Raw genomic sequence first — 5,417 nt, 5'->3', positions numbered from 1 at the left:
AGGCTCTTGGGTTGTAAACATGAAAGAAGGGCACCAATGTGTGCCTAAGGCCTTCATCAGCCTTAGATAAATGTATAGAACCTATCCTACATGAGTTTGGGACTTGAAAGCACAAAAATATCCACTTCCATATGAGTTTACGACAGTAAACTCAAAAGGAAATGGCCTTTGGGCCGAAAACTCCTAAAAAGAGTGTTTTGATGCCCTAAACCCTTCCAAGGATTAAACCACCAAGTCAAATTGCTTCTAGAAATCATTTAGGACTTCAAAACACAAAATGACACTAAGTATAGGAGTTCACGGCCATAAACATAAGGGTTTACGACCGTAAACTCCTTGTGTGTGGTTATATGCAGAGTAAACTCAAGTATGAGATCCCTTGGAACCCTAAACTCACTAGCCTTGTCCAATAACAACTTAGATGCAATCCTTAAGGCTTATAACACTTATATAAAGTGTTTATTATGTTCTAGGATGTCTTAACATTATCAATTAGTAGTTTAAGACTAATTGGATGCATATATGTGGTATTATATGTTAACTAGGGTTATAAAGTGTGTACAAGACTTCACTTGTCACCTAGCAATCCTACATCTTCAGTTCATCCGTACCACTCACTACAGGTGAGTTCATACCCCTTAATCAATGTTTTAAACTGTTTTTAAATGTTTTATGGGGGGGGATACAAGTAGACTTATGCTAATTATTATATCAATCACATGTGATTAATAAGCAGCATTCAAATGATTGGCTACTCATTAGCCGTTTTACCAAACAGTTTCCTTCAAATGTTTTTCATAAACACTTTTTGTGTTTAAAACTCCTTATTACACTATACATTTTACTCTGTATATTACATTTCAAACTTATTTACAATTGTGTTTCAAACAAATGTTTCTTTATACTAAACCGTTTTATCAAACCCATGCCTTCAAAACCCTTTTATAGATCGACATAAAGTCGATCTTTTCTTAGAAAATATTTATGTTCAAAGGTTTTACAAAACTTATTTTATGCTTCTATATTATAAATTGCATGCCTCTATATGTATGGTTATATAAGAAATGTTTAAAAGACTTAGGAAGACTATCCACCCTATTTCCTTTTCGCGCTTGAGATGTGGTCCAGTGGGATATTGGGTACCCGTCCGAAGGTCGTTTAAGTATTAGTTATATATCATGTGTACATATATAGTCATAAAGGTCCTTCCAGTTCATCCAATGCCCTTGGGTAGCAAGGGTATACATCCATGTCCATACGTACCAGTTAGATTACTAGTAAACTACCATATGGGTAGTTTAGAAAGATACTAGAAGTATTACTAGAATGCGATATCATACAATGAGTCAGTACATTCATGAGTCAATACTTGCTAGATAGAGAGAACATACATTACTATGAGTACATATACAACTATACTAGGAGAAGAACATATGCAACTATACTAAAGGAAGAACATATATAACTATACTAGAAGAAGAACATATACAACTATACTAGAAAGAGAACATATACAACGATACTAGAACGAGTAATAATAAATTACATATACATATATACATTGACAGAATTGTGATCCACTGAATCGGAGCATGCCTTAAATGTCATGGCCCATGTTGTAGCCAGAGTCTCTTAGAGGGAGAGCATGAGTTTGCGCATAGATCTATACTGGATTGACTATCCTACATCTTGCTGCTAGCTACAGCCAGACCTGCAGGTCTGCGGGTGCCAAACGTCATTTCTTTTTATGACCATACTTATGTCGTTGTTTCCAGTCAACAGTATGGTGCAATAAATCACATGATACCTTAATATGAATCCGGTTTAAGGTAGTTAGTACAGCAGTAGTTCCTATAATACCACACTACAGTACTACATTAATTTTCCCTTACATATATTTAGTGATCTTTTCACTTAAACATTAAATGTAAAAACTATATTTTGTTAATGATAGTTACACTTGAAAATTTTCACACTTTTACAAGAAACGAACATTTAGAACAGTTAAGTCTTGGTAGAAGACTACATTGAGAACAGTTAGGTCTTGGTAGAAGACACTCTTTATATAATAGTAGGAATCATAGGGATTTCTAGGGTTTTTCAAACATTTACAGTTGTTTTACAAACAATTTTACACCTACCTGTTCATATACATTTTCCATACTTACAGTTCATATACACTTTCAATACTTACAATTCAGATACATACAAATTAAGACACTAAAATACTTTTGATCTCACCAGCTTCAAAGCTGATACTCGCTTTCAAAATTACTTGTATCCTCAGGTCATCATAGACAGGTACCGATGCAAGGATTAGGGAAGATGGAGCTCGTTCAAGACTCATCTTTCATTTTGATTTATGCTTTAGTGTTTATCAAAATTTGACAGAACACACTTGTATAATAATTATATTAGTAATGCCATGGATGATGTTGTTGCTTGTTTACTACTTTTCATTGTTATGATACTGTACATGACGTCGTCCGCCCCAGAACGTTTCCGCCGTTCTTGGTTTTGGGGTGTGACAAGTTCCACGTTAGAATTCTATGTAATTTAGAAAAGCTTTGATAAGCATTGTTTAATTCTTGGGTTCCACAATAGATGTAGTCTTCACAATTTAGCAAAGCTTTGATGACCATTGTTTAATTCTTAAGTTCCACAGTAGAAGTTTATGCAATTTAGCAAAGCTTTGCTGAGCATCATTTAATTCTTAAGTTCCACAATAGAAGTCTATGCAATTTAAGCAAAGATTTGATTAGAATTGTTTGGTTATTGAGTTACACAATAGAACTCTATGCAATTTAGCAAATCTTTGATGACGATTGATTCATTCTTGGGTTCCACATTGGAAGTCAATGCAACTTAGCAAAGCATTGATGAGCATTGTTTAATTTTTGAGTTCCACAATAGAATAAGTCTTTGCAATTTAGCAAAGCTTTAATGAACATTGTTTAATTCTTGAGTTCCACAATAGAAGTGTATGCAATTTAAGCAATGCTTTGATGAGCATTATTTCATTCTTGAGTTCCACATTAGAAGTCTATGGAATTTAGCAAAGTTTTGATGATCATTGTTTAATTTTTGAGTTCCACAATAGATGTCGTCTTCGTAATTTAGCAAAGCTTTGATGAGCATTGTAAAATTCTTGATTTCCATAATAGAAGTCTATGCAATTTAAGCAATGCTTTGATGAGCATTGTTTATTTCTTGAGTTCCACATTAGAAGTCTATGCCATTTAGCAAAGCTTTGATGAGCAATGTTTAATTCTTGAGTTCCGCAGTAAAAGTAGTCTTCGCAATTTAGCAAAGCTTTGATGAGCATTTCTCTATTCTTGACTTCCACACTAGAAGTCTATCCAGTTTAAGCAAAACTTTGACGAGCATTGTTTCATTCTTGAGTTCCACATTAGAAGTCTATGAAATTTAGCAAAGCTTTGATGAGCATCGTTTATATCTTGATTTCCACAATAGAAGTCTATGCAATTTAAGCAAACATTAGATGAGCATTGTTTGATTCTTGAGTGCCACAATAGAAGTCTATGCAATTTAGTGAAACTTTCACGAGCATTGTTTCATTCTTGGATTCCACATTAGAAGTCTATGCAATCTAGCAATGTTTTGATGAGCATTGTTTAATACTTGAGTTCCACAATAGAAAACTATGCAATTTAGCAAAGCATTAATGAGCATCTTTTAATTCATTAGTTCCAAAATAGAAGTCTATGCAATTTAAGCAAAACTTTGATGAGCATTGTTTGATTCTTGAGTTCCACAATATAAGTCTAGGAAATTTTTCAAAGCTTTGATGAGCATTGTTTCATTCTTGGGTTCCACCTTAGAAGTCTATGCAATTTAGCAAAGCATTGATGAGCATTGTTTAATTCTTGAGTTCCACAATAGAAGTAGTCTTTGCAATTTAGCAAAGCTTTGATGAGCATTGTTTAATTCTTGAGTTCCACAATAGAAGTCTATGATATTTAAGCAATGCTTTGATGAGCATTATTTCATTCTTTAGTTCCACATTAGAAGTCAATTCAATTTAACAAAGCTTTGATAACCATTGTTTAATTCTTGAGTTCCACAAAAAAAGTCGTCTTCCCAATTTAGCAAAGCATCGAAAAGCATTGTTTATTTCTTGAGTTCCACAACAGAAGTCTATACAATTTCAGCAAAGCTTTGATGAAGGTTGTTTCATTATTGAGTTCCACATTAGAATTCTATACAATTTAGCAAAGCTTTGATGAGCATTGTTTAATTCTTGAGTTCCACAATAGATGTAGTCTTCGCAATTTAGCAAAGCTTTTATGAGCATTGTTTAATTCTTGAGTTCCACACTAGAAGTTTATGCAATTTAGGAAATCTTTAATGAGCATCGTTTAATTCTTGAGTTCCACAATAGAAGTCTTTGTAAGTTAAGCAAAGATTTGATGAGTATTATTTGATTCTTGAGTTCCACAATAGAAGTCTATGCAATTTCGCAAAGCTTTGATGAGGAATGTTTCATTCTTGGGTTCCACTTGGTCCGAGCTAACTCCAAGTACAAGAAAGATGCAGATAAAAAACGCAGACAAGTTGATTTTGAAGTAGGTGACTTTGTTTGGGCTGTTTTGACTAAAGATCGTTTTTTGGTTGGTGAGTACAACAAGTTGTCAGCTAAGAAGATTGGACCGGTGGAGATTGTGGAGAAGATTAATTCCAACTTACCGTCTACAGTTGCCAAGCCACATTCGTTGTCCTGATGTTTTCAATGTAAAGCATTTGCTTCCTTATTATGGGGATTCTTCTGATGATGACCATGGTGCACATTCGAGGTCAAATTTTGTGTACCCAAGAGGGGACGATGCGGGTCCTCGTGTGGAGGATCGGGCCCTTGCGTTCCTAGAGGCCCACGATCGTGTGACTAAAGAGGCTTCACGGAAATAGCCATAACTTTGGCTACGAATCTCCATTTCGGGCCTACGACCAGTCAAATCGAAGGTTGGAGCAAGGAGCACGTCTAGATAAGTCCCCAAAGGGGACTTATGTAACAACCCGAAATTTCATATCACTTCTTGTAACTCAAATTGTAATCCAATTCGATCAACCAAACGTCGTTTCCAAATCCGTTTCCGATTTCGTCGTTAAATTAAGTCATTAACATATATCGATCTAAAATGACTTAATGGGTGTCTTAATGCCATTTGAAATCATTCTAACACCCCATAATAGTTATCGGAATAATTCTAGAATCGACCATATCGGGTTACGGCAACTTGGTCGGGTGCGACCAAAAGCCCCGCCTAACGCCGGTATCGGGTAGTATTCCGCCGTGTCCAATTCCCGAGCACTATATAAATGAATCAAAGCTTTCATTTGAAGCTTTTGGCCATTCTTCCATAAACACACCCAACCTCTCTCCTCATCCATAATCAAAA

The sequence above is a fragment of the Lactuca serriola genome, chromosome 5 (genome assembly GCF_051521515.1).
Source record: "Lactuca serriola cultivar US96UC23 chromosome 5, Lser_US96UC23_V15, whole genome shotgun sequence".
In the NCBI taxonomy this organism is placed as follows: domain Eukaryota; kingdom Viridiplantae; phylum Streptophyta; class Magnoliopsida; order Asterales; family Asteraceae; genus Lactuca; species Lactuca serriola.
The sequence above is the reverse complement of the archived record's forward strand: the minus strand, read 5'-3'. Positions refer to the sequence as shown.